This window comes from Numida meleagris, chromosome Z (genome assembly GCF_002078875.1).
Source record: "Numida meleagris isolate 19003 breed g44 Domestic line chromosome Z, NumMel1.0, whole genome shotgun sequence".
NCBI lineage: Eukaryota > Metazoa > Chordata > Aves > Galliformes > Numididae > Numida > Numida meleagris.
Genome location: NC_034438.1, coordinates 31589585 through 31603475, shown reverse-complemented (window position 1 = coordinate 31603475; position 13891 = coordinate 31589585). Strand labels below are relative to the sequence as shown.

The 13891-nt window shown below is 38.6% G+C and overlaps 1 long non-coding RNA gene across 1 annotated transcript in view; it reads left to right on the top strand.

The window, feature by feature from the left end:
* Positions 1-13397, top strand: part of LOC110390128 — a 55168-nt gene extending 41771 nt beyond the window's left edge. The window contains exons 4-5 of the long non-coding RNA XR_002433582.1: positions 12541-12627; positions 13173-13397. This is a non-coding gene — a long non-coding RNA (uncharacterized LOC110390128). The remainder of the gene's footprint in view (positions 1-12540; positions 12628-13172) is intronic.

Sequence of the window (13891 nt, the reverse complement as noted above, 5' to 3'; positions counted from 1 at the left end):
TGGATATTTTTCTTCCTCAGACAAATACCTTAAAATTCACAGTTTTGGCAAGCTATGGTTGGAATTTTGCCGCTTTTCCCCTTTAATGCCACAATTTGCTAGAGAAAGGTGAGGTTTTCTTTTGGGTCAGATATATCCTCAGAAAAATCTTGAAGAAGCACCTGTCAGCTTTGTTCTGTTCTGGTTTAGACTGAGGCCTTAGTCACAAAAAAAGCAATTTCTTCTTTATCAATCACTGCAATATAGTGTCAGAAAGATGCAGTGCAAGTGTTGACTTCGGAGCTATGCTCTGCTGCACTTTCTTCTTTGTGTTTTGTGTGAAACAGAATAGGGAGAAAGAGAAAAATGAGACCATGTCCTTTAGTGACTGTTCTTTAAATCACATCATCTACTATAGCCTTTGAAATTTCTTCCCCTCCTTTATATTCTCTTAATCAGGATTGCTTGAAAATAAAGCTCTACAGAGCCTCACCGTTTTGTTTGTTTGTGCCATTGCCTGTAACAGTTGTGTAGCAAGTGGTCAGCTTGGGAAATCAAGGTTATTATATCATCATTGACTTTTCTGAAAACTGGCAGCAGGATGGGGAAGACAGAGTTAAAATCAGAGCAATCAGAAGGGTAAACAGTTGCAGTTCAGTCCCCTTTCTGTACCAAGAGGCTGCACAACCAACTGGTCAAGTCAAAGACAACTATGAATTTGCTGTGGCATGAATTAAGCCTGACTAAAAAAATTGGAAACAGACACAGGACAGAACAGAGAAAAGCATATATTTGGAACATCAAACTGAGCTAATGGATTGAGAGATTTGTATCTGCAAATTTAAAACATAGAACTGAGCTGGGTTTTTACAAAGATGTTCTGTGAAGGCACTTCTACACTGTACGAGAGAGCAGTAGAGATCTGAACTCAGATTTTACCTTCCCAAGCCTCTCTGCTTCATATCTTTATGTGGAATATATGGTCAGGATCCCTTGGTTTAAAATTCTTAGAATTCCATTCTGTAGAGGAACTGTTCAGTTTAATGCTGTTTATTATTTACTTAGGTAAGTGTTTATTTCAGTCCTTCCTTATGGCCAGCCCTTTGCTTCAGCACACATACTCACAATTGCCCTTTTAGACAGGGAAATAATGACATCCTTCTTTTACAGGACTTCAAGGATGGGCCAGTGTGGGTGATCTTTTCAAAGTCACACAAGATACAAAACACATTGAAACGGCTACCCTGAATGTAAGCAACAGCTTAATCTGATGTGTCAGTTTCTGCTGAGCCAGTCAGGCTCTCTCTTGTGCTGACTTCTGCTCCTCAGGAGCCTGGAAGTGTGATTAGAAACAAAGGACTCCCACAGGAAAGCAGAAATCAGCTCCTACAGACTTCCTCCCTGTGTGCGTCTGAACCAAAGGACACTGTTTGAAAATCACATATCTTTTTCTTTCCTCTCCTTATACTAGAGTGGAGGATTTTTTAGCTTAATCCCTCTCTTGATTTCACTGCTGTTTTCTGTAAGCAAGTGGCAAATTTTCAGTATTCTGTTCTGACATGCTTTTTTCAGTTTAGATGAAGTTCTTACACTTTATGCAGCCTTCTTTTCCTTGTCTTGTTTTTAACCTAATGGTAGTCCTGATTTTTCTGCCACTCAGAATAGTTAATATTGTACCTGCTCTCAAGGGCATTTCCTGGTGCTGTCATTCCTTGACCTCTCAGACCTACTGGTAACACTGTTTTCACAAGAGGGATTTGTACTTGGTCTAGAGTGAAGTCCAGTATGTGCCTGCAACTTAAAATGTACTTGCTATGAATGAAATATATGCAGAGCCTTTTAAGAATTCACCCAATGTAATTAGATACACCCTGGTTCATCTAAATGTTATCCAAAGGCTAAATATCTAAAGCTTTAATTGAAAAAGCTCATTAACTTTAAATACAGCTAAAGTTGTTGAAAAAATCTCAGTGGAAATTGTAGATTCTCCATGAAGACCAAAAATAAAAGCATTTGAGTCTGAAGTAATTAATCATAAAGTTGACTTGCATATTTGTGCTACTTTTGAAGTAAGTCTGAGTGCTTAATTAAAAAAAATGAAGAAAGAAAGAAAGGAAACTTGTGCATGCATGCTAACTAAATTCTATTTTGTTGCATGGTCAGTGGATCTCGGGTTCTTAAAGGAGCCCAAAACAAAAGCAACTGCTTGAAGTAGGAGCATAGTATATGGGTTTACAGCTAACTTGAAAAAGTGCTGATTATGTGCGATGCTTGTCCATAATATATTGAACTGATAACTCTTCTTCTTGCAGGTCACACTAGCAAATCAGCAGCCATCACACATTCCAAATGCGTAATTTTAACACTTGTCTTCATAGCCAATGGAAATTAGAACTCAGTGATAAGCAGCCCTTAATAAAATAAGTGGCCTTAGTATGCAGTGAAGCAACCAGAGAAATCTTGTAGGATGTGAATTGTGCCAACAGTATATCTATACAGAAAATAGAAGTGAGATGAGAATATCAGTCAAGGGTGAGACATTAGTAAACTTGCATAATCTCTACACGTGTCACAGAATGACCAGAATTAGCTGATGCCATTGCGGTAGCGGAAGAACAGCTTGACTGCTGCAAATGTGCATTTGGTGTGATACTGAGATGATAGATGCATTGGCAGGGAGTGGTTTGTGTTACTTTTGAAATACAAGTGGAACAACAACTTTCACAGCTTCTTTGAAGGTATTTTTCCCCTTGATTTCTGAACAAAAGAAGAAATGAAAAGTGACTGGTTCTTTCACAGTGAATGTGACAGCGAAATGGCATCTAGGCAGATTCATCAGCCCAGCTCTGTCTGGAGCACAGATCACTAAAATTGAGGGATCAATGTCAGGAAATACTGAGAAAGTGCAAATGTGTATTACTGTGTCTGACTATCAGGATGGGAAATTCATAAGGCATCCTTAATATCTGAGGAGTATTCTTCTACTGATCTTTATGTGCCAAACCTCTGAACTGTGCCAGTGCACATAATTCATTTTGAAATTACTCCCACTCTACCTAAGTGATCAAAATTTGTTTATTATCAAATGTTTTCTGTGGGAAAATAATACAGGATCAGACCTCGAATCACAACTGTGTTTCCTAAAATGAACAACTTTTGCCATTAGGATAAAAGTAATTATATTTCAACCCGAGCTCCCTTCTGCCTCTTTCCCCCAAGATTCATCTATTTGACACACATTTCTGAGATAGATATATATATAGCACATCAGAATAATACACCATACAAATATTAATAAAAAAGAAAGTAAAGACTGTTTTCAGGAGCTTCAGTTTAAAAAAACATACAAATGCAGTGAAATCATATGAATTAATAGTAGTAGGACAGAACTTGTCATTCAATGTTTTTACATAGTATTATAAAACCAGAAGAAAAATTAATAGCCCTATTTTGATTTTTGTTAACGTCATTTTCAGACCTACTGAATGAAAAGAGAAGGTTGAAAACATGACTTAAAGAAATACAAAATTCTTGATATAGACTAATAAAAAATGTGTAAAATATTATATAAAGAAATATAAGCTGCTACAAGAAAAGCATTATTTTATCTTCAGATAATTAAGCCATTCTCATGATTGTTAGGGATAGAGGGTCATGACTTGTTTGTCCTGAAACTAGCAGTGCTGCTGTTTTCTTTCATGTTGCTAATTTTCACACATTCAAATCCTCAAAAAATACTCTGTCTTTCTAATGATAGTCATACATAGTTCGTGGCTTCTAAATAATGTTGTTCTTGGTTTTTTTGTTTTTGTTTTTGTTTTTTCCTGGTAGTCACATGTTGAGAAAATCAAACAGTTTTAAGACTGAGAAAAGTCTACTGAATAGATTTTGTGGGTGTTCTAGTATTTAGTATATATTTAGCAGACATCTATTATTCAGTACATATTTTAAGAACATGTGATTGATGCTGTATTTAAACCTGCCATATGGAATCAGGTCAACATTTATAAGTGTGGATGCTTACAGTTAACCACTAATTGTTCTGAGTGCTTAGAGAATTCATTTATTTCATCACAACTTATAGATGCTTATAACATCTTAAATTAGTCTGCGTATTTAACTGCTCAACTAATAAATTAGTGTCTGACTATAGGCTCAGAAATATATAAAAAAAAAAGGAGTACAAAAAAAAAAACCCAAACAATTTATTCTTCTCTGTAATGCTGAGGTAAAAGTGAAACCTGTCCTGTTCTTGAAAATATTTCAAGGCAAATACAGGTATTTTCTGTTGTTTTTGTTGAAGTCCCTAGTTATATCTAATCTTCATATTACCAATTTATTCCTTTGGAATGTGATGAGAAAAGAGAACATAAACGCTATTAAGCAGCTAATAAATCTGTTTTATATCTTTCTCTTGTTGGGAAAGAAATCAAGTATTTTTAAACCTGGCATTCTTGTATATAGACGAATATAAAACTTCATCTTGTTTAAAAATGCACAGGAAAAAGATTTTAAGTACCAAAAATTTGCTGGACTGTTTTATTGACTGTTCTCTCCTTTTAAAGTGGGTTTTATTCTCTCCTCTCTCTCTCGAGGTTTCTTCTTTTTTTTTTTTCTTATTATTCCTTTTTATTTTTTCCTTTGCCACTGTTTCTGCTCATAAGATAAAAGTCTCCCAGCTGGGAACAGAGACTACACACATCATCATTTGTACAAAATGAATACTGGATTCAAGAATAAATGCTTGCATAAATGCTTTTCTTAAGCACATATCAAGAGAGCTGGTAGACCAAAACAGTTCCTTAGTACACTGAGAGAGGTTACAATTACAAAACTCAATTCTACCATCAGGCTTGGTTTGCAAACATTTTAAGAGGAAAAAATTCAAAATATAACAACTACTTTGATTCGAGAGTGCTTTTATTCACGTATAGTCAAATGGAGACTGTACTTGCCTTGAGAATGGAAAGTTACTTATATGTGGAGTTCCCTGAAGATATTAATTTCAAGTAAAAATCCAGCCCTCTTCCTTCTTGAAGGGTGTTTTATTTCTTTTTCAATTAAGGCTCAGGTTGCAAAGGAACTGGGTGTGATATTTACACGCCTCAAGGTAAATGTAATAATACACACCTAAACAGTTTTGCTGAAAGGTAAAAGCCTTAACTAATCAAGCCAGAGATCACATCCTCTGCACCATCTGCTGAACACTTTTAAGACACAGAAAATTCCCAGAACAGTTGCTGAAATTTGGAAGAGTCTCCCCACAGACAAAGAAAAGAAAAGTTTTGGACAGTTATGAATTAGCACTAGAGATTCATCTTCTTTTTTTTGGACAAATTTTAAAATCCTGAATGATTGAAGAATTGCATGAGAAGTATTGTTCTGCATTTACAGTCCTAAATTTACTAGGTTTTTTATTCATTCTGCTTTCTAAAAATGGTTTATAGAGTTGACTCTGTGTAGTTCAAACAGCAGATTCCTTCCCAAGTCCTAAAAACTGTCACTGGAGACAGAACTGGGATAACTGAAATCCAGGAAGTATTCTTTCTTTAAATTTTAAATTTAGCTTTGAAAAATACAAACAAACCATCAACATAACGAGTGCTGATTCTCTAAATATGATTGATACTCTGAACTTTGGGAAAGTTTTATACCAGCAAGAATGTCACTTGCTACAGTTAGCTCTGATGATAAGTTCAAGCTATACTTTTGGTTGTTCTGGTATGTCATGCTGGCATTGCTAAAACTTGCAGTGTGTTCCAGGCAGCATAACTTGCTACAGGGAGTAATGACATGGTGGAAAAGAAGGTGACTAGGGACAGAAATAAAAATAAAAGCAGGTTGCTGGAACTAATGAGTAATTTTCTTGTGAGCTCATTCTACAATGAGTGTTGAACAGTAAGGAAATCTGTTTCAGATTAGATGTTCTTGTGAGCCAGTCTAAGCTCCCTGCTTTGTCAAAGAAACGGGATAGGAATATTGCACAACAGCTTGTGGAGCATTGCTACAGCAAAGCCATTGATACTCCATTTTGGTTTTATGTACTGCTGTCTGAAGTCACTGCTGCGCAACAAGAAGTAATAAGTCAGCTCTCTGGAGCTGATTTAATGTAATACATGTATTTGGAGTGCACAGAGGTTCTCTTTGTTCACCACAAGCACAGTTATATAAAGAGACTTTAAAGGATAATTGGATGTTCTAAGCAGTCCTCACCAAACCCTTCTAAATATGGAGTTTGCTCTCATAAGCAACATGATGAAAACAGTCCTTCTACCACTTTTTAAGTGAGATCCATTCTATGTTTGAAATCAGCTGCATCTCTACACATTTCTCACAGAGCAGAAGATAATATTTTACTGTTTAATATGTATATCATTTGTAGCCAATGATGACTGGCTACTTGAAAAAAGAAAATGTGCCTGTAAAGAGAATTGAAGAATAAATTGGTTTTTGCTCTAATTTAATTGCATTATCTGTATTAAATAAAGGTCCTCAACAGTTAAAAAGCAATTGTTATGATAATACATGGATTATGAAAGAAACAAGCTTATCATGTCATGTCTGCATCAGTTTCTGTTAAATATAGAGGAAAAGATTCTGTTTATGTTCAAGAATAACAAAGCATATGTAATTCGGTGCAAAAATGAAGCAGTTCTTTTTCATATACAACATTTTTACAGTCATTCTTCTCATCATAAACATAGTTTAAGATGTAATTTTGGGGGCAATGTAGTAAAATCAACAATATAAGAAATGAAACAAAAATGGAAAATGACAACCTTTTTGTTAAAGCCATTTGGAACTACATCACTGAGCTTAATACTGCTCTGGTACAGATGTGCAGTGAGAACTGCTTCAGAGTCTGTGAAGATAGGTGATGGTCTTCATGTTGCAGAATACAATAATCTAAATCAGGCAATGATGAAATGAGCGCATGGGTTTCAACTTTCTTCTTCAGTGTCACCTCTCCAAAATAATCCCTGTTTTTCTCATTTGCCTGCAGCAGGAAGGATGCTGTCTCTAACAAGCATTAGAAAGGAAGAACAAAATATTGATACAGGGAAGAATTGCTGTTAATCAAGTGTGTCAGGCAGATGGCCTTTGAAGCAGACAAGAAACCATGGAGACTGATTAGCTACATTTTGCTTCATGCTATGTTGTTGGGAAAAGTAGCTGAAAATATTTGGTGTCAAGCTATTGCCAGTAGTATTTTATTTGTGAATGAATGTCAACTGCATATATAACCATGAGTGAAGACAGGACCAGAAATGCCTCCAGCAGAGATCTTTCTTCTCTATAGTACGTTAAAAAAATACGGTGACTGATCCCCTGGAGGATGTCTTTCTCGGTTTTGAACCAAATAGGAACAACTGGTGGTGATTCTAAATGTTGACTTCCTCATGTTCTTCGAATTTTGATAAGGTCATATCATTTATGTAGGAAAAATAAATGTCTGGTAGGAGATAAAGAAAGCAGTCGGAACTGGCACAATTATGACTTTCAGTATGAATACTGAGAACTGAAAGATGATATCTGAGACAGTATTGGTCTACTTTTTCGGGATACTTGGTCCCAAAATCAAGATGTCTTTATTGATATTAATGTTTTAGAAATATCTGAGGAACCTTGGCTAGAGGTTTCACAGTTACTTTGGCCACAACAACCCCAGGCAATGCTACAGGCTTCGGGCAGAGTGGCTGGAAGTTGTGTAGAGGAAACGGACCTGGTGATATTGGTCAATGCTCAGCTGAGCATGAGCCAGCAGTGTGCCCAGGTGGTGAAGAAGGCCAATGGCATCCTGGCTTATATCAGAAGTAGTGTTGCCAGTAGGAGTAGGGAAGTCATTGTCCCTCTGTACTCAGCCCTGGTGAGGCCCCACCTCGAGTACTGTGTCTAGTTTTGGGCCCCTCACTGCAAGAAAGACATTGAGGACCTGGAGCGTGTTCAGAGGAGGGTGACGAAGCTGGTGAGGGGTCTGGAGCACAGGCCTTATGAGGAGCGGCTGAGGAAGCTGGGATTGTTCAGCCTGGAGAAGAGGAGACTCAGGGGAGACCTCTTTGCTCTCTATAACTACCTGAAGGGAGGTTGTAGTGAGCTGGGGGTCAGCCTCTTCTCTCATGTAACTAGTGACAGGACGAGGGGGAATGGCCTCAAGTTGCGCCAGGGTAGATTTAGGCTGGACATTAGGAAATACTACTTTTCTGAAAGAGTGGTCAGGTGCTGGAATGGGCTGCCCAGGGAGGTGGTTGAGTCATTGTCCCTGGAGGTGGTCAAGAAACGTTTAGATGTTGTGTTGAGAGACATGGTTTAGTGGGATTATTGGTGGTAGGTGGATGGTTGGACTGGATGACTTGTAGGTCTTTTCCAACCTAACTAATTCTATGATTCTATGACATCATATAGTTTATCCACATTTATTCTTAAATAAGGATAACAATTCCCCACCTCAACTGTTTGTGGTGAGAATAAAGCTGATTCATAATTACTGTGCTCTTGAATATTGGGAATCAGTTCAATGAAATGAAATAAATTGAGATGAAATGCAAACTGCATATGTACATACAGCAGCCTGAAAATATTTCTAAATTTCTACTTGTTTAAAGTTAAATTGCCATAATTTTGTGTCTATACTCAGCATTTTTGTCACAGCCACTGATTTAGTATGGAGCCCTCGTCAAATTAGATCAGGACTCTGTAGTGCTTCCTAGTCAATGTCATTATCTTCATTTTGAACACTTGCATCCATACGCTATCTGCATTGGTATTGTACAGGTTAATTAATGCCTCTAAAGTATGCTAAAAATGCTAGGTATTATTCCGCATGTAGGGGCATGGTAGATGTAATGGTGTAAAATAAGATCACTGCAAAAATGCAAACACAGCTAGATGCAATAAGTGTAATCTGTTGAGTAGGATCTTGCAGACATTGACATTACTGAAAGATTAAACAAATTCTTAGAATTATTAGTGACTAGGTAAGTTCCAAGTAACCATTCACAACTACCTTTACCAACCTAGTGATTCCTCTGATCTTTCAGAATATTACTGAAAGCTGTACTCTCATTTCAAAATATCCATTTAACTTGAAAACTTCAATGATGCAACAGAATGGCTGTATTTCAGTAACACTAAGAACACTTGTCAGTTTCCAAGACACAAATATTTGAGAGTGTACATTTACTTTACAGAGGTACGTATCTTTCAGTCAAAATGTATTTATAATCTCCAGATACAGTGAATTTATATTTGGAGGTAAATTCTTTGATTTAGAAAAAAAAAAAATAGCAATTCTCCACAAAACATTTGGAGAAGGAAGCAGATGAGGTCTTCTTACAAACATCTGGAAGTAGTCTTGTGATCCTGTCATGGTTTTATGATTTTCGGTTCTTTGTATTCCACATCGTAACATCATGTAGTGAATGTGCCTGGTTCTCAGAAGAGAAGGACTACTACATTCCCCACGGTACTTTGCTCCTCTGTTACCATTTTCCAGCCGGAGGGAAAAGATAAAAGCTCACAGTATAAAAACTTGCAGATCACGAGACCTCGTCCCTTTTTCCACCATCTCTCGTCTTGGCAGCACCTCGCTCTCCAGCTGTCTTATCTTCGGTAGTAGAGTAAGGCCTACCTTGATTTTGGGACATTCTCTCTCTGTGTATTGGATTTATCAGCTTAAATTGTAATTATATTGTATTATAGTGTGTTGTTTTGCATTCTGATATCTTATTTAGTAAATTAGTTTGTTTCTCCTCAGATTGTTGTTGCTGTTCTTTGCTCTCAGGGCCATCTCCTTACCCTTTTCCCTTTTCCTGGGGTGTGGGCCTGTGGGTCCCCTGTCCCCTTTGTCACGGAACCGGACCAAACGCCCGTAAACCGTTGACAGATCCTCAGCATTGGTTCTTATGAAGGACTTTAACCATCCTGACATTTGTTAGATAAGCAGCATGGCCAGCCATACAAGGTCCAGACAGTTCCTGCAATGCATTGACAATAACTTTCTGACACAGGTGGTGGGGGAGCTGATCAGGAGAGGTGTGCTACTTGACTTTGTTTTTACTAACAAGGAAGAGCTGGCCAGGGATGTGAAGGTTGGGAGCAGCGTGGGATACAGCGACCATGAGATGGTGGAGTTCAAGATCTTGTATGGAAGAAGCAAAGCAATAGGTAGCATTGCTACCCTGGGCTTCAGGAGAGCCAACTTTGACCTCTTCAAAGACCTATTTGAAGGTATCCCATGGGCTAGAGTGTTAGAAGGTAAGGAGCCCATGAGAGCTGGTTGGTTCTTTAACACCACTTCTTCTGAGCTCAAATCAGTGCATCCCTAAGAGTAAGAAATCAAGGAAAGGTGGCAGGAGATCTGGGTAGATGAACAAGGAACTCACAGATAAACTAAAAGGAAAGAAGGTCCATGAAATGTGGAAAAAGGGTGTATCCATCTGGGAAGAACATAAGACTGTTGTCAGGGCCTGCAGGGGTGCAATGGGGAAGGCTAAGACTCTCTTGGAATTAAACCTTGAGAAGGAGGTCAAGGATAACAAGAAAGGTTTTTTTTAAGTATGTCAACAGTAAAAGGAATACTAGGGAAAAGTGTGGGTCCCCTAATAAATGAGGCGGGTGCGCTGGTAACAGAAGACACCGAGAAGGTGGAGATTCTGAATGCCTTCTTTGCTTCAGTCTTTAATGCCAAGACTATCCCTCAAGACTAGCCCAGATCCTGAAAGTAAGAGAGAGAGTCTGGGGAAAGGAAGACTTCCCATTCATTGAGGAGGATCTGGTCAGAGAGCATCAAGCCAAAATCAATGCACACAAGTTCATGGGCCCCAATGGTATGCACCCACATGTGCTGAGAGAAATGGCAGAAGTGATTGCTGAATTGCTCTCTAACATCTTTGAAAGGTCTTGGCAAATGGGAGAGGTGTCCGAAGACTGGAAGATAGCCAATGCCACTCCAGTCTTCAAAAAGGGCAAGAAGGAGGATCTGGGAAACTATAGGCCAGTCAGCCTCACCTCTTCCGGGAGAGGTGATGGAACAATTTGTTCTGGATACCATTTCCAGGAGTAGACAGCATGAATTCACCAAGGAGAAATCATGCTTGATCAACCTGGTAGCCTTCTATGATGTCATCACTGGCTGGGTAGATGGGGAAAGAGCAGTGGATGTTGTATACTTTGACTTCAGCAAGGCGTTTAACACTGTCTCCCACAACATCCACGTTATGAAACTTAGAAAGTATGGGATAGGTGAGCGGATGGTGAGGTGGATTGGGAACTGGCTGGCTGGCAGAGCTCAGAGGGTTGTCATCAGCAGTGAAGTCTGATTGGAGGCCTGTAAATTGCAGTGTTCCCCAGCAGTCAGTGCCGGTTCCAGTCTTGTTCAATATCCTCATCTTGTACTTGGAAGAAGGGATAGAGTGCACCCTCAGCAAGTTTGCTGATGATACAAAGCTGGAAAAAGTAGCTGTCACACCAGAAGGCTGTGCTGCCATTCAACAAGACCTGGACAGATTCAAGAGTTCAGCAGGGAGGAACCTGATGAGGTTTAACAAGGCCAAGTGTAGGGTCTTGCACTTGGGGAGGAATAACTCCAGTACAGGTCAGGGGGATGACCTGCTGGAGAGGAGCTCTGTGGAGAAGGACCTGGGGGTTCTGGTGGACAACAGGTTGGCCATGAGCCAGCAGTGCGCCCTTGTGGCCAAGAAGGCCAATGGGATCCTGGGGTGCATTAAAAAGAGCACTGTCAACAGGTCAAGGGAAGTGATCCTCCGCCTCTCCTCTGCCCTGGTGAGGCCAACTGTGTCCAGTTCTGGGCTCCCCAGTTTAGAAAAGAAGGAGATCTCCTAGAAGGAGTCCAGTGGAGGGCCACAAAGACGATTAAGGGTTTGGAGCATCACCTGTATCAGGAAAGGCTGAGTAACCCAAGTCTGTTCAGCCTTGGGAAAAGCAGACTGAGGGAGTATTTGATTAATGTTTATAAATACCTAAAGAGAGATCAGAGGCAAATGGATGAGGCCAGGCTCTTCTCGGCTTTGTGTAGGAATAAGACAAGGAGTAATGGCCTAAAATTTGTACACAGGATGTTCCATACAAACATGCAGAAGAACTTCTTTATGGTGTGACGGAGCACTGGAACAGGTTGCCCAGGGAGGTTGTGGAGTCTCCTTTTTTGGAGATATTCAAGACCTGCCTGGACACCTACCTGTGTGACCTACTGTAGGGAACCTACTTTAGCAGTGGATTGGACTCCAAGATCTTTGACATCCCTTCCAACGCCCTGCTTCCAACCCCAATGTGCAAAGTCTATGCTACAAAATGTTGCCAGATATTTCTGATGGTTTGAGTCAATTTTTATAACAGTTACAAAGCAGAAGTTACTCTATGGAAACTAGTAATCAACTAGTTTTCACAAACTTGTTTTGTTTCTTTTGCATTAGATTTTTATTTAATGGAAATTAAAGGAACTAAATAATTTTTTAATTTTACTTAAATTTTAGCTAATAACTTTTGCTGCTTAACGTCAATTTTTAATTGGAAATGCATGAGGTTTCATTAGTGTATTTCTAGGTATATGGAAATGAACAAAAGCAAGGGGGAAGAGGAGAGAAACATGTTCATTCCATCTCTAGCAATGGAGTTGTGTCAGTCAGACAGGTAATGAGGATTCCTTTTTTCTTCTAACTGAAAATGGCCTAGAAAAAAAAAAGAAAAAAAATTCTTCATCCTTCTGAATTCTAGATGTTTAAGATGTTTAGATATTCTCATGTTAGTAAAAAATTTACATCTTAGGGATACTGAGAAAACAGAAAAAAAAATACCCTAGTAAATATTAGCTGTATTTTTTCCATATCATGAATCAAAGTGAGGTGGTACTGCTTCTGTTACTTCACCTTTGAGTACTACTTGATTGGAAGCAGTCAGTCACTACAAGCTTGGCAGCTGCAGGATCCAAATATGCAGCCTCTGGAATGAATCTCTTTGGCAGTGGCAGCCAGCTATCAACTTTTCTTTTCTGTTCTTCTCAGCAGATTTGATGAGATTAGTGCAGTGTACTACACTGATGCTATCCATTTTCACAACATTTTCTTGTAATGATGAGGAACTGAGTAACTATGGCATGCTTTTGATACAGAATAAGAAAAAACTATTCACAGAGACCCTGTTTCTCTTGTTTATGATGATTTACCTTCTTTAACCAGAATGGATTTAGCCTTAATGTACAGAGACCAAGAAGTTCAAAATGCACAGTAATCCTACACCAGCAACACAGCAAATTCAGCTCTCTCCTCTGTTTTCGTGAGTAGCACAGAATGCTCCTGTCAACTTTCAGAAAAACTAATGTGGATGGCAACTAGGACTGAGAAAGAGATTCTCATATACTCAGTCTGAAGCCATTTTCTAATGGACTGTAAATAAAAGTTAATTAAAACAATGCCAAAAAAGAATCAGTTGACTCAATCATTCTAGAGAACATGGTTGAGGTTGAAATGGAGAAAGCTTTGTAAAATCAGAGGCATAGATCATACAAAGTGTATGTAAATTAGGCTAAAAATACTTATTTGTTATACCAGTGTCAGGGGAAAAAGAAGAGCTTTTAAACTGATTTCTGTCCAGAACAATGTCTGAGTAAGAAGTAATATGGAGAGCAGAGCCTGAGGGCATAGTACACCTTGCTTATTTGTGGCACTAGCTACCGGTAATCTAACCATGGATAACCCAGAGCTGACTGCACTTATGTTTATTGTGTAGTCCTTTGTTCAGACTTATTTCTTTTCTTGGATTGTTATCAGCTCGACCACATGCAGAACAAGAATGAATTGGACCTAATTCTCCTGGGTTTTCCAATTAAAATCAAGTTTTAACTGAAATTTATTAGGGAAAGATATAATCTCACTAGTTATTTTCTGCTAATGGCAGA